General features: G+C 43.2%; 1 protein-coding gene across 4 annotated transcripts in view; it reads left to right on the forward strand.

Annotated features, from left to right (window-relative positions):
• Positions 1 to 15,826: 15,826 nt before the first annotated feature.
• The window catches only part of ZRANB1 (zinc finger RANBP2-type containing 1), a 75,262-nt gene continuing 67,424 nt past the window's right edge, over positions 15,827 to 23,664 (forward strand). For 2 of the 4 annotated variants that reach the window (XM_061403831.1, XM_061403832.1), the window contains exon 1: positions 15,828 to 16,254. The gene's annotated coding sequence lies outside the window, so the exon portion shown is untranslated. Of the gene's footprint in view, positions 16,255 to 23,664 lie in introns of all 4 variants that reach the window. The other 2 variants (XM_061403834.1, XM_061403833.1) reach the window with 2 other exon arrangements.

Genomic DNA, 23,664 nt, shown 5'->3' on the forward strand with positions numbered 1-23,664 from the left:
AAATTCAAAGATAAAATTAATAAGAAATAATTCAAGACAGCAAGCAGCCGCGGAACACTGGAGCCCCATTATGGGGCCTCCTGAGTGCGTGGCCTGGGGGATTGCCTTCGCTACACACCCTGAAGCTTGCTCTGGGACAAGACGCACAGGGTCACAAGGTCTCTGCAGCCGAAGCCTCCCTGGGCTGGAGCCATATGAACCCAGATGTCCTACCCACCCCGGGGGTTACAGTCCATTTACAATCCAGTCAGAGAGAAGCTTTGTTCTCACAGTCTTCCTTTTACAGCACATTGTATATTTATTGAGTAAATGCTGTGGGCCAGGCACTCCATTACATGTAAGGGTTGCTGGTGGTTTAGAGTCATGTCTGACTCTGGTGAACCCATGGATTGTAGCCCGCCGGGCTCCTCTGTCCATGGGATTTCCCAGGCAAGAATACAGGAGTGGGTTGCCATTTTCTTCTCCAGGAAATCTAATCCTAACCCAGGGATCGAACCCTCATCTCCTACACGGCAAGCGGATTCTGTACCACTGAGCCACCAGGGACACCCACATGTAAGGGTTACAAACACAGAAAAAGATCCCTGCCCTCATGGAGCTTATATTCTGGCACAGGAAACAGGCAACTAATAAGATATATAAATTAAAAAATATATATATATACATATGTATGTGGCTTGTTAGATAGTAGTAGGTGGTAAGAAGAGAAATTAGAGAGAGAGTGTGCCAGTGGAGGTGGCACTGACAGGGGGTGGGTGAGTTAGAATTTTAGAAGTTGAGGTTTGGGAGAGCGACATTTGAGCAGGTCACCTTGCTTGTGTTGGGGGAGAGAGAGACGAGGGACACACTTGTCGTTTATCCTGTATTCTCCTTGTAAATACTACCTAAGGGCTGATCAAGGTCCTCAGGATTTGTGAGTACTGTGCTAACCATCTTTTCGGTCAAAATTTGTTCTACATAACATTCAATTTTGGTAAAAGTCATTTTAAAGATTGGAAATGTCATATTAAAAATATGCTGGTTAGAAACTTTTTTTTCCCCTGTAATGTTTATGAATTCAGTTTTCTTTGAAGCAGATACTTCATTGATTGTCATATTTTTAGAGACTCAGGAAAGTTATCTTTGGCATCTCCCAAGGATGAAACACTTTCTGCAATGATCCTTTCCCCCTTCATCCTTTTGGTTCCTCAATAGGGTTTCTTCTCACAAAAGCAAGGCAGAATGTTAAGCAATAAAAACATAAAGAAAATCCCCAAATAACAGTGGCTTATATAAGACAGATATATCTTTCCCGTGAATAAAATGTCTGGGGAAAGCCAGATCATGCATAGCCTGTGCAATGGCTCCAGGCTGTATCATTGGGCTTCAGGCTCCCAACCTTCTGCTCTACCATCCTCAAAATCACCTAATGGTTCAGGATGGCCACAGGAGCTCCAGCCATCACATCCATACCCTAGGAAGGAAGATAGGTAAGCAGAATGACCCATTCCCTGCCTTTTAAAAAAATTTCCATAAAATCCCTCACAACCCACACACACATAATGTGAACTGAAAGGACTGATGCTGAAGCTGAAGCTTCAATACTCTGGCCACCTGACTCACTGGAAAAAGACCCGGATCCTGGTAAAGGTTGAGGGCAGGAGGAGAAGAGGGTGACAGAGGATGAGATGATTGAATGGCATCATCGACATGAATCTGAGCAAATTCCAAGAGATGGTGAAGGACGGAGAAGCCTGGCAAGCTGCAGTCCATGAGGCTGCAAGGAGTCAGACACGACTGAGTGACTGAACAACAACCAAATACATAAATAACATTATTAGATTACGGGCTGGAGCTTAGTCACATGGCCACAGCCTCCTATCATGGAGACTTGGAAAATCAGTAAAGGCATTGACCTGGGTAACGGTTTCGGTAGAAACTGACATTTTGTTCCTTGGGAGGGACAGAGGAATAGATGTTGGGGAGAGTTTCTAGTATGTTCTGCCATACTCACCAGCTTCATTTTCTTTTGAAGTTAATGATAGCTGTGAATCTCAGGAAAATAAATCAATACCCTAGGGCCTTGAAAAGCTACATTTTGAGGTATTCTCATCCTAACTTTTAAAAAATCAAATGGACAACTCCAATGGAGAATTAGATTCTGTCATCTTTGTTATTTTGGTGCGTTTATTTCAGTAGTCTTCCATTTCAGCTGCTTTGGAATTGCACAGGTGAGGAGCCAAATGAAAGATTTCACTGTTGTGCTTTATAGCAGAAAATAATTTTTTAAAACTTTCATTTGAGAATGGAAATAATAGTACTGGGTTGATTGTCAAGGTATCAGTTTAAGTTCTACACTCTGAAGAAAACATTTCCAAATGGACATCTTAAATTTTCTTTTTCTGTTGAAAATAATTGCCAGGAAAGAAAGCATCTTTCTATTGTTGACCCATGCCACAATGCAATATCAACTCAGGCAGTTTTTATAGAGTATGAGTGGCTTTCTGATGGAAAGCTAATGTGTTTTTGTTTAAAAAAAAAAAAAGGAGGTCTATTTTCTGAGCTCTTGAGTGAGAGTACACCTTCCTCTTGAAGATTCATTTTCTTTCTTTCTAATGGTGACAGACATTGTCTGCCAGCACAGCAACACAAGAAAAACGCTATGCCCCAGTCCCAGTGACTCCAGGCCGCTGCAATGTCAGTTTTTCCTTTGTGCATGGCGACCTAGGGATTAAACTGCTAATGTTTTATTCGAGACGGGTTTTCCTTTATAATTAGAGAAGCTTTCAGGAATATTGTGTTAACACAAAGCTACATGTCATTTGTGAATCTCTCTGCTTTATTAAAATATATTTATCTCTGTATTAGAGCTAGCTTAACATAATTTTTTCCTACTTAATAATATAAAAGGTTCCTTGTCTCTAATCCTGGTCTCAGTGATGGAAATCCTGCAGGCTCAAAACTGTACCATATGATGAAGCCATAAAGGAAGTCTCTCATATCCTCCAGCTGGATATAAGTGGAAATATAGTTAATTGTTTGACATATGAGGATGACTGGCATTAAATCTAGTCTAGAAATCTTCCCTTTTGTAATAAATCATTTCATTCCAAAGATATACTGTGAAAGAGATAACCTATCCATTCATGGACTTAAACTTCTTTCCTCTCACTTTAGGGAGTCTTTTCTTGATGATGCTTCATTATTTCACTGGAATGTTTCTGTACCACCACTGACATCCATCTTTTCTGAGTTCTACAGAATGGATTAGTATAATTCTTTCTTCTTGGCATACAAACATGCTGTTGTAGAAAAAGGAAAATTCAAGTTTTCTCAAAATACATTGTTGTTGGGTGGAATAGTCTTTGCTTTCAAAGGGATTCAAAATGGCAAATTTGTTGCTTCCATTTTTTAAAGTCCATTCTTTTATTTTGGTTATGCTGGAGTTTCTGTTGGCTGGAGAGCCTCCATTTGTCCCTGCAGAACTGTTCTCCCTGGTTCTGTGCCCCTGGGGCAGACTAACCTGTAGGGACTACTTCCACGGCTCCCTCGCCTTATGGTCACCCATTTGGTTTGGCCAATGGGAGGTCCTGGCAGAGACTGCAGGGAGACAGAGGGGTCAGGATATTTCCTCTGGCTTGTTCCCCAGCTCCTGCCAGGTGGCCCTCCCTACAATAACTCCTCTGTCTCCAGGATTTGGTAATGACTCCCCATTATTGCCAGCTCAGGGTTGTTTCACCATCCTTGTTGGTTTTCTTCTGCCCACACCTGTGTAAAGAATTGCAGTATTCCCCTTTGTGTGTGCTGTGTATTTCTGCCTGGGACACCAACATGCGAGTCTTCTTATGACAGCCTCTATTGGGAGACTGATTATTTTCCCTCTGACTTCTTTTTGGAAACGTTTTCATCATGAATAGAATTTCATGATGAAAGAGTCAGGACCTGTTAAGCTCTCCTTGCTGTTTTTCACTCCTAGAGTTGTAAGTTGTTTACATTCTCGGACAGTGTAAAAGAGGAAGGATTTGCCATCTGCAAGGTAGTTGTACAATTCACCCAGTTCTCAAGCCAGGCTGCTGACATCTTGCTAGAGCTTCTGGAGGCGTGGCAAGTAGTGGTCTTAGCACTGTAGCCCAGGGTCAGATGAATGTGGTACTGAGTGTGCCCTAACCCTGGCAGCACCTTCTTTCCTGTACCCACCAGTGCTGCAGGGGGCATGGACTCCTGCTAACTGCCTGACCTGCGTGCTTCCCCACGCCATCAGCCTCCAGCGTGCTGACCCTAACACTTCAAGAGAACTCAGGCAAAGCTCTTAAAGTGCTCGGAAGCTGATGCTAATCATCTGTCCTAAAAGGTTGGGTGAGAAATTCACTTGTTTTGAGCACGTTTTTTTTTTAGGTTCATCACGGAAGCCAAAGCCATCAGCTTTGGCTTCAAGCTGGTTACTTATGCTATTTTCCTTTTCCCCCATAATTGGGATGTGAAGTGAAAGTTGCTCAGTTGTGTCCAGCTCTTTGCGCACTCCTTGGACTACAGTCCATGGAATTCTCCAGGCCAGAATACTGGAGTGGGTAGTCTTTCCCTTCTCCAGCGGATCTTCCCAATGCAGGAATTGAACCGGGGTCTCCTGCATTGCAGGAAGATTCTTTACCAGCTGAGCTACCAGGGAAGCCTATAATGGGGATGGATTATGTGTGGTGAGGCCAGTAAGTTGTGGTCTTCCAATAAATTCTGTTATCAATGACTACTTCTGAAAAAACAAGTCTTAAGAGTAGAGAAGGCCTTGGTATTTAGGCTTACTCCAGACATCTTTTATAGAAACATCTGAAAGTTGTGTGTTTTCTTGGTCCCAGCTAGATAGATGGAAAAGGCTAGGTCACTGGGTTACAATATTGACATTGAGAGCCTGTGCTTTAATTCCAAAAAAGTGAGTCCTGTAACTTCTTGTCCCTTGGTCTTCTCTTCAATCATTGGAGATAATACTTACTTGACAGAACTGATAAGAATACAATGAGACAGTGGATAGTAAAATGCTTTGAAAATTAGTGAATTCTAAAATCTCAAATTATTGTTGCTGACTAAAAAGTATAGTCTAAAACAGTGGTCTTTAACCTTTTGTGGGTGAGGAATGCCTTTAGAGAATTGATGAAAACTGCAGACCATATCTCCAGAAAAGTACAAAACATCAGAGGATTTTCTCTTGTAATTTCAAGGTATCTGTGGTTCCGAAGCCTGTCAAGTCTTGGAAAAATTTCAGAAGATACATCTTATTTTCTTTTTAAAGACTGCTAAATGCAAAAGTTAATGTAAGTGTTAGATATGATTTTCATCAGCATTCATTTATAACACTTGACATTTAAAATTCTTCACAAGATATATAAATTACAAACTAAAAGAAAAAGAAACGAAAGAAAGTATCAGACTATTCTAAGTTCCTGTACAAAATTTACATGTGTTAGGTTATTGACGTAGAATAATGATGGTTGAAAAGATCCTGAAGTATAAAAATCAAGAAAGCTAATTCATTCAATACATAGTTCTTGAGCACCTGTATGTACCAAGGGCTATTGGAAGTGCTCAGGATTCATTAGTACATACATTAGAATCAAATAGTCAAAATATATAAAATACAGAGATGATACCTTCTGTTCAAGCTCCAGATAATGTATGAATCCTGGCAGTCAATGAGTTCATTAATTACATAATTCATGCTTTACTCCTTATGTGGAACAACCAAATAATTTGATGTTGGCCATAAAACAATGTTTCTGTCTGATCAGCCCCCTCTTCACATTTCACCTGCATATTTTAAATTTATAGCTACTATAAATCTTCCACATTGTAGGTAATAAAATATTGTGAACATAATGGTTTCATCTCAGGTCTGAAGCTGCCACGAGGATTACTCTCTTTGATCCACAGCTTGAATTTACATACTGTTTTTGAAGCAAATGAAATCATTTGAATGAATCATCCTAATTAACTTGTGAAATACTTGAATGACATCATGAGTGCTTTCAAATATTTTGAAATATTTTTAGACTATGTGGTCTCTGAAATGATTGGAAGGAAAGGAATGAAAAGTATTGTGGCATTCCTAACTTTGTAGGTTATTTATCATTTTAGCGTTTGGCAAAATGGCAGAATATTTTCAATTCCATGATCATGATATAAGACATGTAGTAAAGGATTAGATTCTAGATCAGAATGCTTTTTGGCCTGTGTGTGAGAGTTTGTGTGTGTGTGTGATGGGGGTGGTGGACGTGTCAGTTTGTCAGCACAAAAATGGGAAGAAATTTGTTTATAGAAACAATAAATGGAGTAAATATCCCCTTTGATGTTGTTCACATGGGATGAGGCTTAAAGCATCTTTGAGGGTGACTGGGTATCAGATCTGCTTTTCACTTTTCAAGGGTTTCCTAACTGAGACACATCCTATCCCTTGCAGAGTCTCCTATCTTTCCCACCTTCTCCTGCCACTTTTTCTCTTTTTTACTTGCTCAGCTAATCATATCTACTTGCAAACACACCCTGTACTTCTCAATCCTCCTTTCCAAGGGAGCTGCATTGCTTGCTACCCTGTGCTCTGTATTGCAACCTTAGTAATCGGATTATTTTACATGACGTTAGTCTTTTTGTCCTGAGAAATAAACCAAACGCAACTCTCCACTAGTTAGATTAGGGTCTCATCTCGTGTGTGTGTGTCATGGTCGCTTTGGAATAATTTTTCAAGTGCATAAAATAAATGAGATTATAAGGAGACCAATTATATTGAAATATAGGCCTCAAATATTTTAAAATCTGTAAATCTGAGCACACAATATTCATTTAAGTACTTTCAAAATAACACATTAGACAAGTTAGTGGCAGGTCTAGCAGCCACCATGATTTTTGTAGTCATGATGAGGATAAGCCATGTTTTGAGATAGCTACTGTAAAGGTCTGTCTAGTCAAGGTGCATCTAGTCAAGGTCCGTCTAGTGAAAGCTATGGTTTTTCCAGGAGTCATGGATGGATGTGAGACTTGCACTATAAAGAAAGCTGAGCACAGATGAAATGATGTTTTTGAGCTGTGGTGTTGGAGGACTCTTGAGAGTCCCTTGGACTGCAAGAAGATCAAACCAGTCAATCCTAAAGGAAATCAGTCCTGAATATTCATTTGAAGGGCTGAGGTTGAAGCTGAAGGTCCATTGCTCTGGCCATCTGATGCCAAGAACTGACTCATTGGAAAAGACCCTGATGCTGGAAAAGATTGAAGGCAGGAGGAAAAGGGGACGACAGAGGATGAGATGGCTGGATGGCATCACCAATTTGACGGACAAGAGTTTGAGCAAGCTCTGGGAGTTGGTGATGGACAGGGAAGCCTGGCGTGCTGCAGTCCATGGGGTCACAAAAAGTTGGACATGACCGAGCGACTGAACTGTATTGAATTGAACTGAATGACTGTAATGTGTTGTGATTTCTATTATTGGCAAAGTCACCAGGTCTGTTAGTACTTCTGTGGTTTGTTGACTATGTTGATAACTGATGTAAATGCTACATTTCAATTAAAGGTTAGTAGAAACAAAGATGTATTTTCTAAAAAAAAATTTATGATTTTTTAATCATTTATGATTATGCCAGGACAAGTCCCCTCTTATCTCAGTGCATCTTCAGTTAACTGCCAGAGAAATTTTACCCTATGTTTCTCAGACGAGGAAACTGGCACTCAGAGGCTGGCTAAGTGGCAGCTGTGTTCAGTTGCTCAGTCGTGTCCCACTCTTTGCAACCCTATGGACTGCCGCACGTCAGGCTTCCCTGTCCTTCACCATCTCCCAGAGTCTGCTCAAACTCATGTCCATTGAGTCGATGATGCCATCCAACTACCTCATCCTCAGTCGCCACCTCCTCCTCCTGCCTTCAATCTTTCCACTTCAGGGTCTTTTCCAATGAGTTGGCTCTTCATATCAGGTGGCCAAAGTACTGGAGTTTCAGCTTTAGCATCGGTCCTTCCAATGAATATTCAAGGTTGACTTCCTTTAGGATTGACTGGTTTGATCTCCTTGCTGTCCAAGGGACTCTCCAGGTTGAGCAGAATTTAAACTCAGGTCTGCATGGCTCCAAAGTCCACGTTCTTTCAACCTCATATTGTTGCCTCTTACAAACCTTGTCTGGGTCCAGAGAATAACAGACGAAGTTGTTTCAGGTAGTCAATGTCTCCAGACTTCCTAAACAGACTCCATACAATTTCAACAATTCTCTTATAATTCAGTGTCTACTTTATAGGGATGTGTGCATGCCTGCTGAGTTGCTCACTTGTGTCCCACTCTGAGACCCCAAGGACTGTAACCCGCCAAGTTCCTCTGTCCATGGGATTCTCCAGGCAAGAACACCAGAGTGAGTTGCCATGCCCTCCTTCAGGGGATCTTCCTAACCCAGGGATCAAACTCGCATCTCTTGCAGCTGCTGCATTGGCAGGTGGATCCTTTACCACTAGCGCCACCTGGGAAGCCCACTTTATAGGGATATCTAGTAGCTGAAGTTTTATGACAATGTCTTAATCTAGATGTAGGGTGAACTTGTTACTGTGAGCATAAATTCCTACACATCTGACCAGACTCATCCTAGCACAGGCCAGGATCTGGAAGAGTCAAGCAGGCTGTGTGCTGTCTCATGCCTTAACACCCATACTCTGTGGTTTCATGAGAGATTTTTCCCAGGCAGGTTTGCAGTTGGGTTGGCATCTGGGGCGGGGGTCACAGGGGAAGCGTATATTCCACAAAGCAGTGGCATTTATGGCATGAGAATGGATCGGGCAACGTTATGATCTTACGTTTTCTACTGCAAAAGGGATTTTCCACTGAGGGATCACGTATAACAGGTACAGTAAGTAGAAGACATTTTGCAGTTTATAGAACTGACATTTTCTGCAATACAGCTGAGATTTTGTTCTTGTAACGATTGAAGTTTCTAACACTTCTTTGGAGGGAAGCTCACCAATTTTGGACAACTTGCTTCAAAAGAGCACAGCATCCCCCCACAATCCTTGAACAAGTTGATCCTCTTGTCATCTCCTTCAACAAAGTGCCTTTCATGTCCCACATTTGGAAAGGCCCACCTCTAGTTGTCTCTGCTGTATTCCCCCTCACCCCCACCCCTGTTCTAGGCCTGACTCTGGGCAGATGAACCGTTTTGGAAAACGTGATTCCTTTTGCTTTTCTATTTCTCTCTCCTTGGTTTGCTTCCCCACAACCATTGTCCCAAAGCCCCTCTGTTCTCCTCCAGCTCCCAGCCCAGCCCTCAGCTGGTGACCTTCCCCAGGAGGAGAAAGGGTATGAAGTATGGCCATCCCCAGTTCTCCCATCCGAATTTCTCTGCAACTGTATATCTCACATCTTCCTTTTATCTTGTCTGTGGGAAGGAAATTGCTCCCTCCCCATCCCCTAGCTAAGAAACATCAGTCTGCTCTGGGTTATCTTCCTCCTGGATTTTCATCCTTCCCCTGCTTCCCACCCCACAATTCTGTCTCCTCTGCTTAAAAAGTGCTCAGATTTGCTCATTAAAAAAAAAGAAAATTTGTGGGACTTCCCTGGTGGTCCCGTGGTTGAGAATCTGCCTTGCAATGCAGGGGACATGGGTTTGATCCCAGGCTGGGCGACTAAGATCCAACATACGGTGGGGCAACTAGGCTTGAGCATCACAACTGCTGAGCCTGAGGGCCACAAGCAAGACGACTTGAGGCAGCCAAGAAACCAACAAAAGCAAAACGGGACTTCCCTGTGGTCCGGTGGTTAGGACTCTGTGCTTCTACTTCAGCGGGTGCCAGTTCGATCCCCGGTAGGGGAACTAAGATCCCATGTGCCACGTGGCGTGGCCAAAACAACAACGAAACAAAAAAAATATGTAAAAGTTAACAAAACCTTTCCATCATTCTTGTTCCTCCCTGTGTCTGTTCTTTTATCCCCTGCCTTCCCCTCATTGCCAAACATCTTAGACTGGTGTATACTCGCTGCTTCAAGGCCCACACATGTCTGTAGCTTTTGAAATCTGGCTTCTGTCCCCACCATCCTACTGAGTATTGTTCTCTGGAAGGTCACTGAGGCTCTTGTTTGTCAAATCCAGTGACCTTTCCTCTGTTCTAACTCCTAAGTCTGCGGAATGTGGCTGTTTGTCTTCGTGTTCTTGAGGCTTGCCACCCCCGAGCTTCCAGAACAACTCTTCATCGCCTGTCTTTCTGACCCATCTTTTTCTCTTCCTTTGGGAGTTTCTCTCTTTCTTCCCTGCTCCTTTCGGCTTCAGTGGTAACTTCTGCACAGATAACTGCCTAATGTCTATCTCCAGGTCCTGTCTATCATGTTTTCAACATTTCCCCTGCGTTGCACATTTCCTTCTGAGCCTAGCATCTCAACACACCCGGTCCAGCGGTCACTATCACCTCTTATCTAGTTCCTCTCCTGAGTTTTATCCCTGACTTTCGATTCTTTCGTCTACTCCAGATTCAAAGGCTGGCAAATCTGGAACATTCTACGGTCACCCTATTTCATGGCTGCCCCCTCCTTTCCATTCCCACAGGTTTTAGGTCTTTGACTCTTTATTGGTTTCTCTGTCCTTGTTTTTGGTTCTACATTGGTTGGTCTCACAGGTATTCCGGGTTTACTTCTAAAAACTGGCACCTGCCTGCTCCAAACCTTTCCATGGCTTTCTACTAGTAAAGGAATTGAGTACAGAGCTATGGTTTCACATTCAAGACCTTCACAGCAATTCCTTCACTGGAAATTAAACAGAATTTTATCTTCTGTGGTGGTGGTTTAGTCACTAATTCCTGTCTGACTCTTGTGACACCATGGACTGTAGCCCACCAGGCTCCTCTGTCCATGGGATTTCCCAGGCAAGAATACTGGAGTGGATGGCCATTTCCTTCTCTAGGGGATCTTCCCAACCCAGGGATGGAACCCCAGTCTCCTGCATTGCAGGCAGATTCTTTACTGACTGAGCCACCAGGGAAGCCATATCTTCTGTAGATAGTTTGAAAAACACCTGAAATAAAACTCCAAACAAGCTAGTTGTCAGCAAAACTATAATGTCCCTCCCTACACTTTAGTAAAAAGGTTCTAAGATAAGAACTTTTTTTTTTTAAAAAAAAAGGATTTTTAAAATTCCCCAATGAAATAGTTCTCAGAAATATATGTAAGGAGAATGATAATTCAGTCTCTGTGCCAAACACTGTCTTTGTGACAGTGCTGTCTGCTGCCTTTGCTGACATCCTTTTTACTCGCATGTGGTGCAACGGGAAGGAGATTTGACTGGGGAATCAAGAGCTTTACGTTCTAATTTTAGACTTAGATGGTCTGGCTTTTGGTAAGTCACTTAAAACCTCTAGGCATTAGCTTCCACATCTGCACACGGTGGGGCTGGTACAATAGCAATATTTGTCTGCACATGATATTCACCTGGGAAGTACGTTTGACACATAGCCAGGGCAAGCTCTCCAGCTGGGGATGGCATCAGTAGCTCTGGGTGGTCCCCAGATATGCGTGTTCTGAAAAGATCCTCATGTGTAACTGGGGCTGAGAACCCTTGGCTTGGTATCAGATGCCTTTTCTGCTTCAACATAGAGTCATTTTTGGAGTTGCTCTTCCTCTCAATTACAAGATGATTTTTATTTGAATTTACTTAGCACATCTACCGCCTATCATAATTATGGTTATTTTTGTCTTGTCCTCGTTCCTATGCTGTAGTTTCCTCAAACACAGACCGTGTCTTACTCATCTTGGTGTGCTTGTTATTCCTCGGCACATGGACTTTGTTTGCTAAACTGTATTAAGAGTTAATAAGCTTACTCAAACAATAGCCTTTTTCCTTAATAAAATGAATTACAACTCAAACTAAACAAAAACACCTGATCCTGTGGTTCTTGGGAACTTGTAGTGGAGATTCAGGCAGGGCAAGCTGGAGGTTCTCAGAGGCTCTGAAATATTTTCAAAGTGCAATGTTGGTGGAACCATGTGATCTTTCATAATACCGTGGTTTAATTTTAACTTCAATTGTGCTCAATATATGTTGGAGAATGTGTGTTAAGTTTCGTAGGAAAATGACTTGGAGTTTAAGCTCAATTTATTGATGAGTACTTGAGCAAAAATGTTGCTTTGGGAAGATGGTGGTTATTGAAAATCTCGAAATTACAGGAATGGTTTATATAACATACCAATGATTAGGTAAGAGGCAGTTGATGAGAAGCAGTTATATAAGGTATTTCTCTTCGGTGGCCATAGTGAAGCTGCACATGCAACCTTTGCATATTTCTGCAAAGAGAGACTGAGAATATCAGGCATAGTTTTACTAAATGAGGTTTCCATCCAAGTTTTAAAAATCCGATCAAACTCTGACTAATAAATTCTTTCTATCGAAGCTGAGAACTCCAATAGAAATGCTATTATTAAACGCTTTGACAGTGCTATATTTCCCCAACTGGTAACTTTTAAAGAGGTTTACAACTTTTAAAGACTTGCTGTGTTTTAATGGTCCATTCAAATTCTTGAAATAAAATTTGAAGTATGAAAGTGTAAGGTGAAGTCTCATTGAGAAAAGCAAATGAGGGAGATCTGGCTTTGATCCCTGGGTTGGGCAGATCCCCTGGAGAAGGGAAAGGCTACCCACTCCAGTATTCTGGTCTGGAGAATTCCATGGACTGTATAGTCCATGGGATTGTAAAGAGGTGGACACGACTGAGAGACTTTCACTTTTCCAGCCAGAAAAATATGATATACTCATGGGGTTTTAGTAAATGACTAAATGACTTAGGCTATTTGACTACATTTACAGTAAAAGAGGAAAAGCTATGACAAACCTAGACAGTGTATTACAAAAGCGGAGACATCACTTTGCCAATAAAGATCCGTAGCGTCAAAGCTCTGGTTTTTCCAGGAGTCGTGTACGGATGAGATGGTTGGACCATAAAGAAGGCTGAGCACCAAAGAACTGATGCTTTAGAACTGTGGTGCTGGAAAACACTCTTGAGAGTCCCTTGTACATCAAGGAGATCAAGCCAGTCAATCCTAAAGGAAATCAACTGTGAACGTTCATTGGAAGGACTGATACTGAAGCTGAATCTCCAATACTCTGGCCACCTGACAAGAAGAGCCTCCTCACTGGAAAAGACCCTTATGCTGGGAAAGATTGAGGTCGGGGGAGAAAGGGGCGACAGAGGATGAGATGGTTGGATGGCATCACCGACTCAATGGACATGAGTTTGAGCCAACTCCAGGAGAGTGAACGACAGGAAAGCCTGGTGTGCTGCAGTGGGTGGGGCTGCAGAGCCGGACACAACTTAGTGACTGAACAACAAGAGTAAAAAAAAAGAGAAAGAAAGACAGAAATATACAAAACATCACCATATAACATATTCTCTTCAGAACGTGGGGTCCTTACCACTTATAGAAAAGGCAGGCATTAGAAAATCAGGTTTCCCCCAAACTAGAGCTAGGAAGTAGAAGAGAGCAAAAAGCAAATTCTCTAGGACTTTTTTAAAATTTTGAGACGTAACTGGCATATAACTCCATGCCTTCTCATCATGTATATATGTATGTATCTGAGTAATATACACTATAAATTTACACATACACAAATATAAATGGATAGCGGCCTGGAAGGCAGTGTGAAATGAAAATATCTCCTGCCATGTTAATCAACAAGAACTATCACAGCCATCAGCATTTTCTGGCCTCCAAACCTCAATGAGGGATCCCAAAACTGAGATCCAGCAGACACTGCCACCCCCACGGTGATTGCTGAGGAGCTGGGGGGATGCAAGAAGCAGCCACCTGCCACTCCCTAAGATGAACAAGGAAACAGGATTGGCCCCCAACAGCTGAGGTACACAAGAAAGGAATGAAGTCAGGGAGCCCAGGGGCTGGCATCTTCCTGTACATAGAACGCTGAATTCCTTAACCTGGTACTTGATCTTTGATGTTCAGACTGCCTGCTCCCTTTGTTGCAAACTTGTATATAGCCTGACTTCCTCCCTGCCTCCTTGGAGCAGTTTTTTCAGAGTTACTGAGAAGAAAAGTTATGACCCACCTAGACAGTATATTAAAAAGCAGAGACATTACTTTGCCAACAAAGGTCCGTCTAGTCAAAGCTATGGTTTTTCCAATAGTCATGTATGGATGTGAGAGTTGAACCATAAAGAAAACTGAGTGTTGAAAAATTGATGCTTTTCAACTGTGCTGTTAGAGAAGACTCTTGAGAGTCCCTTGGACTGCAAGAACATCCAACCAGTCCATCCTAAAGGAAATCAGTCCTGAATATTCATTGGAAGGACTGATGCTGAAGCTGAAACTCCCATCTGATTCGAAGAGCTGACTCATTAGAAAAGACCCTGATGCTGGGAAATATTGAAGGCAGGAGGAGAAGGGGATGACAGAGGATGAGCTGGTTGGATGGCATCACTGACTCAATGGACATGAGTTTGAGGAAGCTCCGGGAGTTGGTGATGGACAGGGAAGCCTGGCGTGCTGCAGTCCCTGCGGCCGCAAAGAGTCCGACACGACTTAGCGACTGAATTGAACTGACTGAACTAAGACGATCTCTCCCAGGCTCGGAGTCCTAAACATTCCCACTAAATAAAACAACTCTCTCCTTTCAGGCATGACTACATTTTTTTAGTCAGCAGCAGGAATAAAAATGGACGTGGTAAAAAGTAGCTACATAAAAATTAAATTACCTCAACCTAAACATTTAAGCTGGAGAAGGCAATGGCACCCCACTCCCGGAAAATCCCATGGACAGAGGAACCTGGTAGGCTGCAGACCATGGGGTCGTGAAGAGTCGGACACGACTGAGCGACTTCACTTTCACTTTTCCCTTTCATGCACTGGAGAAGGAAATGGCAACCCATTCCAGTGTTCTTGCCTGGAGAATCCCAGGGACGGGGGAGCCTGGTGGGCCACCGTCTATAGGGTCGCACAGAGTCGGACACGACTGAAGCGACTTAGCAGCAGCAGCAAACATTTAAGCAGAGACATTACTTTGCCAACAAAGGTTCGTCTAGTCAAGGCTATGGTTTTTCCAGTAGTCATGTATGGATATGAGAGTTGGACTATAAAGAAAGCCGAGCGCCGAAGAATCGATGCTTTTGAACTGTGGTGCAAGGAGATCCAACCTGCAGATCAGCCCTGGGATTTCTTTGGAAGGAATGATGCTAAAACTGAAACTCCAGTACTTTGGCCACCTCATGCGAAGAGTTGACTCATTGGAAAAGACTCTGATGCTGGGAGGGATTGGGGGCAGGAGGAGAAGGGGACGACAGAGGATGAGATGGCTGGAGGGCATCACTGACTCGATGGACAGTTTGAGTGAGCTCCGGGAGTTGGTGATGGACAGGGAGGCCTGGCGTGCTGCGATTCATGGAGTCGCATAGAGTCGGACACGACTGAGCGACTCAACTGAACTGAACTGAAACATTTATATTTTTTAGTGTCTTATCAAGAATCTGAAACTGTGTTGAGAAAAAGTGATGCATAATTGTCACTAAGCAGTTCACTTGGTGAGACGTGGGGGTTGACTTAAGACTTCTGACGAGTCAGTAGCACAGAGGAGACACGAGGAGTTAAGCAGCCAAGAGAACGCCTCCTGGTCGCCCCGTCTGCGTCTCCGGAGCCCACACGGTCGCCTCTCTGCGTCCCCCTCAAGTCGCCGAGATTCCGCAGCCCGGGCCGCCGCAAAGTGGGCGGGGCTTGGGGGGCTGGCGCGCGCTGCTGCCTCACAATCGTGGCCGGCGCCTGCGTGACGTCAGCCCTCTACCGCCCGCCTCCCGCGCCTGGAAAGAGGCGGCCGCCCATTGGCTGCGCCGCTGGCGGCCTCGGGGCCAATGACAGGGCGACGAGCTGCGGGGTCCGGACTTGACGTTGTGCGGCTACCCTCGGGGTTTATTTGGCTCCGGGGCCTCTCACCGCCGCCATTAGGAGCCCGCTGCGTCCGAGGCAGCCTCCCCTCCTCGCTCCCCCCTCCCCTCGGCGTCCCCCCGCCTCCGCGCCTGCTCTCCGCCCCTCTGCCCCCGCCTCCGGCAGCGGGAGCCGCGCGCGGGTCCGCGGAGACCATGTCCTGACTGTGGGGAGAGGGCGGAGGCGGCAGCAGCGGGGCGGGCGGAGGCGCGGAGGGAGGTGGAGAGGGGCCGGGCTCGGCTCGTCGCCGCGGGCTGCTCGGGGGGGAGTCGCCGCCGCCGCCGCCGCCGCCGCGGCTGCCGGGCGCCGAGCGTCGGACGGGGAGGAGGAGCAGGAGCTGGAGGAGGAGCTGCCGCCAGGTAACCGGGGCCCCCGGGGAGGGCGCCCTGCCTCAGGCCCCTGGCGGCCCCGCCGCGCGGCCTGGCCGGCCCCTCGCTCCCTCACGGCACCCTGGCCGCCGGGTCTCCCGGGCCGCCCCCTCTGTGTCTTCCCCCACCCCACCCCCGGGGGCAGCGTCGCCGGCGAGGAGAGGGGAGCGGGGCACGGGCTGGCCTCGCCGCGCTTCCATCTTGGGCTTTCCTAGTGAGGGGACAGGCCCGGGGCTGTGGGAGGGTGTGGGTCCGCCCGGCTTGTTTACGGACCATCGGTCCGCCGCGGCTGGACGCCCTGCCTGCCCTGCCGCCTCTCTTCCGCCAGATTACGTCCCCCCCCCTCCATTCCCCCCACCCCAACTTCTTTTCCTGCCACCTACGGGCTGGTCTGCAATAGGGCCCTCAATACTTGGGTCCGTCGCCACAAGTTGGTACCGGTCCCCCCAAACTTGTATTTCAGCCCACTCCCCGGCGGCTTCCTCTCCGCCTCTCGCGGTGGCCTCCCGTTGTTTCCCTTTTTCTCAGAAAATAAAGGTGGGGGCCGACAGGGGTGGGCTGAGGGGCGGTGGGGGGCTGGTGAAGGGGAGAAGCTGGAACTAGTGGAAAGATTGTCTGGCCCTCTCGCTCGCAATAAACGATGGTTCCGTGCACACTTACCTTGTTATTCCCTTGGCTGTGGCTTGGTGTGTGGGGTCATTCCACAGACAAAAGGACCATAATGAATACTTGCATGTTAAGCTCGAGGGGCCAGCAATTGAGGTTCAGCCTGGAAGTTTGAGCCGACCCCATTTATCTTTGAGATAACCCCGGTGTTTGGAAATTCTTCTGGCAGAGAATTTGGTATTTCAGTCAATTGATTCCGTAACTCCGTAGACTTGTATCAGGTTAAACGCCGTCCCCTTCCACCCAAGTATTGTGGTCTGTGTGTTCCCTCTATGATCTGTTATGTTGTTGTCAATAAATTTAATGTACAAAAATGTCTTAGGAATCCAGTTGAAGAGAAATGTTTCGCTCTTAGAAACGTTATATAATGAGTGGTTTTTTCCTGAGGTCTCTTTTTTTAGTTGACTTTATCACTTGTGCGACCTCAAGGGTACCCATGTTTTGATCAAGCACGGATGACTCAGTGTTCAAACCATAAGCCAGGGGAAACCATGAGGAATTTTGATCTTGGCTTGTGCTAGGGGCCTTAGGAAAATCATCTAATCTACGTTTGTGAAAAATTAAGCTGGACCTCTCCTCCTGGTTATTAGTATTATTAATTCAATGAGGCAATTATAAAGAAATTTAGAACTCTGCTTCCCTGTTTGATTTTTAGCTCTTGACAAGATATGCAGTCACCTTCTTATGCTAAAATTTCATAACATTGTTTTTGTAGGGCTGTTAGTGGCACTAAGAGGACAGTAATGGCATATTTAAATCTTTGGGGAGGATCCTGTTTGAATGTCATGAGGGATTTTTATTTCTGTTGTTGTTTCAAGCCCTTTTATTAATGCTTGGGAGCATTGAGACACCCATTTATTTACTTTTGGAATGTGCTTGGGTTGGTATGATGAACTCTTTCACGGTAGTGTATTTTAAAGCTTGTGGCCTTGATTCAGTTCTGTGCGCTGATAAAGGTTTTGGCATATTACATTTAAAATCTGAGGCTTAGCATAGGTTTGGAACTCATGACCCAGGTGTAGGATATTTGCTGTAAATTGCCTCCTGTGTGTAATTGATACAGTGAGAGCTGTTGAGTATGCTTTTGTGCTTAGCTTGCTTTTATAATAGGTGGAAACTTTAAACAAATGGGGATTGCAAAAGTAGACCTCTGTAGCTTTTTGTTTAACTTGGGTCAGTGTCAGTATTTGTGCACTGCTGCTCACTTCCCTCCTTCCCCCCAAAGAAGCTCTTGTACCTGGACTTTGAATATGTTTTTCTCCTGGTGATGTGTTTCACCTGGAGTATTTGTGCTTTACTAATGCTTTGAGTAAATAATATCTTGCACATGTTAACATTCACCTTCTCACATCACAACATAAAAACTTCCAGACACTCCCTGTTACATGCACAGTAAAGTTTTAACTCCTCGGCGTGGTTTTCAGGTTTCTGTATAATCTGGCCCTGATCCATTCTTCAGTCTTAACTCTCATTTCTTCCCTTTGTGAATCTTGTAGTTCCAGCCAAACTAACTTGTTTGTTGTTCCTTTGAAGTCCCTCTTGGCCTTTCTTTGTGCTTTTCTTTCTGTTTGAAACCCTCTTCTTCTTGTGTTCATAGATATTCCCTTTATTCTGGCCTTGAGAAGCCTTCTTGACTACTTCAACCCCAAGAGGTCTATTCTCACCTCCGCAGTGTGAGACTGTTTTCCTCATCTTTTTTTTTTTTCCTCCTCCTCACAATATGCTGGCCTGGATTTCGATTTATCTTTTTATTTTACTTCCCAACTAGATTTTTAAGATCTTTGAGGACTGGGTATGAACCCTAAGCCCTACATCTGTGTACCATATATTACGCTCTGAAAATATGGATACATGGTCTGACAAAGTGTTTTTGGTTTTAGAGATGTTCTAGAATATGAAGTTTGTACTTCTCTAAGTATTGGAGTTGCTGGAACTTTGATATATGAGGCAAAATACTGGAAACTGTTGGTTCAGTCGTATCTGACTCTTTGCGACCCCATGGACTGCAGCATGCCAGGGAAATCTGGCGTGCTGCAGTCCATTGGAAACTATGACAATCTCTAAAAAATTTTTTTTGCCAGTATGTTTGTATCTAAGTGGCTCAGTGGTTTTTTTTTTTTTTTTTTTAAAAATCTGCCTGCCAAGCAGGAGATGCAGGTTCGATCCCTGAGTTGGGACAATCCCCTGGAGAAGGAAATGGCAGCCCATGTCAGTATTCTTGCTTGGAGAATCCCATGGACAGAGGAGCCTGGTGGCAGGCTACAATCCATGGGGTCACACAAAGTTGGACACAGTGTAGAGACTAAGCAACATTATCAGCATAATTCTTTCTATAGAGGATGCTTAACATTTTGATAATGATCATCGTGTTATTCAAATAAAAGTAAGTACTACAGGTCCGTGGTTTATTTCATCTTTGAGTCTGGGTCGGTTACTTGGGTTTGAATTTGGCACCAGTGACATTAAGGGTTGGTCGTTTCATATTTGTATTGTTGTTGATGTTTAGTTGTAAGTCGTGTCCGACTTTTTGTGACCCCAGGGACTGTGGCCTCCCAGGACCCTCTGTCCATGAGATTTCCGAGGCAAGAATACTGGAGTGGATTGCTGTTTCCTTCTCCAGAGGATCTTCCCGATCTAGGGATTGAACCTGTGTCAGCTGCACTGCAGGCAGATTCTTCACCACTGAGCCACCAGGGAAGTGTACAGGTAGCATTTAGCATCCTGGGAGGGGAAGTTCATCTGTCATCTGTTTGCATCTTTAACCTCAGTTGTTGGCTGCATGTGTCACTGGTCATGAGGCAGTTGAGGCTCAGGAGAATGTGATTCATTGCTGCCTGTCAACTGTTGGAAGAAAAACACAAACAAACTGGTCCATAGTAGTTTTGTTTACCAAGGATAATACGTGTAATTATGCGGTACACGGGTGGTTGCTGATGCAGTTGGAAAATAGGTGTGTATGTTCCTGTTGTGTTGTATGTGTGAGTGGGAGGCCTGACGGTTTGTGGATACAGAGTCTCCTAGCAGTAAATCATCTTGATTTATCCATTGCATCTATATGGAAACTTGTGCTCTTCCTCCAGTTCATCAAAATACCTTTTTCCCCCTTAAAATTGATTGGTTTTTAGAAACTAGTTTACATAAAAACTTTTTTTAAGCTTCGGAAACCTTTTTAGCATAATTGAAGCTAACATTAGTCTGTTAACTTTGCAGAAACACTAAACATTTTTACTTAGGCTACTTGCATTTGTAAAAGGGACTTTCATAGAATTACATCAGTAATTTCACCACTTGAGAAATCAGGATCAGTAAGCATTCTTTGCTGTCTGGTATTTTGGTTTGACAGGAGTCATTAGTTTGGATTTTAAAATGGAGGTTGGTTAGGTAAATTGAACATAAAATTAATAATTTTTCAGGTGCCTAATGAACTTTTTAGTAATGAAAACAAACACTGATTTCCTTTATTTTTATAGTTAATTTATTGAGGGCAGACTGCCCCACTCCCTCTCAAGCAACACAACGCAATTCTGGTTTTTTATTTTGTATTGTTTGGCAAGTCAGATTTTTATGTGGATTGAATTTACGTAAGTAAAAACTATTCAAATGGATAAAAGCATTGTTGAAAATCAGTTGCACATCTCCAGGTGTTTCTTAATTTTAAGGAATATCAGCTTAGGGTATTCCCTGGTGGGCCAGAGGTTAAGACTTAGCTTTCCAGTGCGTGGGGTCCAGGATCGATCCCTAGTCAGGGAGCTAAGATCCTACATGCCTAGTGGCAAAAAAACGAAAACATAAAACAGGCAGTGTTGTAACAAATTCAATAAAGATGTCAACAATGGTCCAAATTTAAAAATATTAAACAGCTTAAATAAACTTAGTTCATATAACTAAGTTTAGTTCATATAATGTAAAATTCACCCTTTTAAAGTATTCATTTCATTAGTTTTTAGTGTATTCACAAAGTTATATAACCATCACCACTATTCAGAACATTTTTCTCACCCTCCAAAGAGACCCTGTACTTATTTGCAGTCATCTCCCTTTGCCGCAGTTCCTGGCAACTGGAAATCTACTTTCTATGTGGATTTGCCTGTTCTATGTAAATTGGTTGTTGTTCAGTCACTCAGTCATGTCCGAGTCTTTGGAACCCCATGGACTGCAGCATGCCAGGTTTCCTTGTCAAAGAGTTTGCTCAGACTCATGTGCATTGAGTCGATGATGCCATCTGACCATCTCATCCACTCTTGTCCCCTTCTCTTCTTACCCTCAGTCTTTCCCAGCATCAGTCTTTCGCAACCAGTCGGTTGTATCAGGTGGCCGAAGTATTGGAATATCAGCATCAGTCCTTCCTTCCAGTGAATATTCAGGGTTGATTTCTTTTAGGATTGACTGATTTGATCTCCTTGATGTCCTCTCAAGAGTCTTCTCCAGCACCACAGTTTGAAAGCATCAATCTTTGGTGCTCAGCCGTTTTATGGGCCAACTTTCACATCATAAATGACTACTGGAAAAATCATAGCTTTGACTATATGGACCTTTGTCTGCAAAGTGATGTCTCTGATTTTTAATACATTGTCTAGGTTTGTCATGGCTTTTCTTCCAAGGAGCAAGGGTCTTCTAATTTGGTGGCTGAAGTCACTATCTGCAGTGATTTTAGAGCCCGAGAAAATAAAGTCTGTTACTGTTTTCCATTTTCTGCCCATTTATTTGCCATGAAGGAATCATACAATATGGTCGTCCCTCAGTATCCATGGGGGATTTGTTCCAGGATCCCCCTCGGATTTCAAAATCCAGGGGTACCCAGTTCCTTTATATGAAATAACCTAGTATTTAAGGTTTGCTTAGATCCATAGGTTTATGCACATCCTTCTATACACTTTAAGTCATCTCTAGATTACTTATAAAGCTTAATACAATGCTATGTAAGTAGTTGTCAGTGTGTGTAAATTTCAAGTTTTGCTTTTTGGAACTTTCTGGGTATGACTTTTTGTGTCTGGCTTTGTTCACTTAGCTTGATGTTTTAATGTTTATCCATGTTGTAGCATATATTAGTACTTCATTCTTTTTATGGCTGCATAATGAATATTCCGTATATGGGTGTATATCACATTTTGTTCATATTTTTCTGTTCTTTGAGGGACATTTAGTTTTTTTCTATGTTTTGGCTTTTATGAAATATGCAGCTATGAACATTGTGTACAAGCTTTTGTGGGGACGTAAGTTTTCATTTTTCTTGGGTATATACCTAGGATTGGAATTGCTGGGTTATATGGTGTCTCAGTGCTTAACCTTTGAGGGATTTTGTGACTGTTCTCTTCCAGCAGTGTATTATGAGGATTCCATTTCTCTACATGCTCATTAACACTTGTTGTCTTTTTTATTATAGCCATCTGAGTAAAGTGGTGTCTCCTAGTTTTTACTTGCATTTCTCTAATGGCTGATGGTATTGAGTATGTTTTCACGTGCTTATTGGTCATTCGTGTAGCTTTAGAGAAATGTTTATTACAGTCCTTTGCCCATTTTTCAATCGGATTATTTGTCTTTTTATTGTTGGATTGTGAGAGTTCTTTATATATTCTGGGTAGAAGTCAGATGATTTGCAAGTGGTTTGCAAATACTTTCTCGTATTCCATAGGTTATCTCTTTACTTTTCTCTGCGTTCTTTGAAGTACAAAGATTTTAATTTTGATGTCCAGTTTATCTATTTTCTTTTGTCATTAATGCTTTTGGTGTTATCTCTTATGCCATTGTCTAATCCAAGGTCAAGAAGATTTGCATTTCTTCTACAGATTTTACAGTTTTTGCTCTTACATTTAGCTCTTTGATAATTTTGAGTTTTGTATGTAGTATGAGATAGAGATCCAACTTTACTCTTTTTGCAGATGGCTGCCTAGTAGTCCCAGCATCATTTGCTGAAATTCAGTTAGCTTTAGTAACATAATTATTCTCAACTAAAATTGATTATTGCAAGACAGCATTCCCTGGGTGTCTGAAGAAATTATCCTGACGTTGCAGATGGAGAAATGGAGTTCTACTGGGTTGCAGCGGTATCCTTGTGATTGGAATTCTGAGGGCAAGACATTTCTGTAACTTTTAACAAGTCACTTCTAAATCCTTTTCTGATTGGGGTGGGTAATTAACTTCATTTTTTGGTATTTAATGACGCTAAAGTTTGTTTTTAAATGTGGGAATGATAACAATTTGCAGAACTTTTGACTAATCTTTGTTTGAAATACTATCCTTTGATATCAGTAGAATAGTGAATTGCTTTTTGTTGACTAAATGATCAGTGAGCGGCTGTTTTATAGCAAGCTCTGTTTATAGAGACATAAAAATGAGTTTTTTTTTTTTTTTTTACAGTTGATCATTTGAAACAAACCTTAATCCACTAAACAAAGTACTGTGAAGTGGTAAAGAAATGACTAATTTAGCACAAAATTATGGTTGGATCAAGAAGGGTTGTACAGGAGTGGAAACAGTTAAGCTAGGCTTTGAAGAAGGTTTCTAGGTGTGTGTGTGTGTATGTATATATATATACACATCTGTACACACACACACAAGCGGGATGGGAGAACATTGTTTGCAGAAGCAACCATATATAGTGAAGGGGTGGAGACGTGACAATTACATGTCACATATAAGGGCCAGCAGAGGGTATAGTGTGGCTTAAGCATGTGGTTGAGGTTGGAGTGTCGATCCTAACACCTGGATGTGAGTGCCTTACTCTTCTCCAGTCCC

The sequence above is a fragment of the Bos javanicus genome, chromosome 26 (assembly GCF_032452875.1).
Source record: "Bos javanicus breed banteng chromosome 26, ARS-OSU_banteng_1.0, whole genome shotgun sequence".
Lineage (NCBI taxonomy): Eukaryota > Metazoa > Chordata > Mammalia > Artiodactyla > Bovidae > Bos > Bos javanicus.